Raw genomic sequence first — 1,260 nt, 5'->3', positions numbered from 1 at the left:
AGAGGGAAGGCAGCTAGTCATTACCACCCACCGCCAACCCTTGGGCTACTCTTTTACCAACGAATTGTGGGATTGATCGAATCTTTATAAGTCCCCACGGCTGAAAGAGCGAGCATGTTTGGTGGGACGGGGGATTCGAACCCGCGACCCGCAGATTACGAGTCGAGCGCCCTAACCACCTGGCCATGCCGAGCCCATTAGAAGAATAACATTTTACTGGTCTAATCTTTAGATAATGTGTGAAAATGACAATTTTTTGATTTGCTAAAAATTAAAAGCATCACCTGGCTTGGTTGACAGATAAAATAAAAACTGATATTTATTTGTAACACAAACTAACGAACTAAAGGGCATAGCATAATTTTTTAATTGTCAAGTACATTTGTGTTTTCTTTTTTAGACTCTATAAACTTCAAAATAGAAATATCTGTCATTAACTGGATTTTTTAAATAGAATAACCAGTTGTCTACAAACTTCAAAATAGAAATATCTGTCATTAACTGGATTTTTTAAAAAGAATATGCAGTTGTCTACAAACTTCAAAATAGAAATATCTGTCATTAACTGGATTTTTTAAAAAGAATAAGCAGTTGTCTACGAACTTCAAAATAGAAATATCTGTCATTAAATTGGATTTTTTAAAAAGAATAAGCAGTGGTATAATGCTGAATATATAATTTCTCTGTAATTTCTATCACACATATGACATTACCATCAAATTAAAGGACCCATACTCAAAACCTAATTTCCATTTCAGTATTTCAGGTGGTGAAGCGTTTCTCCAGAGCACTACATCCCTGAGAATAAAACATTAAATATTGTAAATATTACTTTGACATACTTACAAGAACTTAAAACTCCAAGTTAAGTGTTTTTAACTTAGTATTTGTATTAAGTATTATATGAGAATTACTTAAAGAACTACAACTTCAGCGATTCTAACATAACAAAATGTTAAGTCAACACCATAATATTACTGCTAGAATTATTACTAATTATCATTACACTATTCAAATAGCTACTGTGTCTGCTATAATGAATTACAAACCTTAATTAAATACCTTCAATGATAAAATTTCTTATAAATGTTTCATAAAGTTTACTTTCATTCATTTATTTATTTACACATTATTGTACAAGTACTTATTTGTGTTAGTTAATGTACACAGCGTGGTCACAAGTAAATAGACACCACCTTTTCAGAAAAAAAATGAAATTTTTCAGTTATATTCACATGAATTGATATATTTATAATTTAA

This window comes from Limulus polyphemus, unplaced genomic scaffold (assembly GCF_000517525.1).
Source record: "Limulus polyphemus unplaced genomic scaffold, Limulus_polyphemus-2.1.2 Scaffold5224, whole genome shotgun sequence".
Classification (NCBI taxonomy): Eukaryota; Metazoa; Arthropoda; class Merostomata; order Xiphosura; family Limulidae; genus Limulus; species Limulus polyphemus.
Note: the sequence above shows the minus strand (reverse complement) of the source record.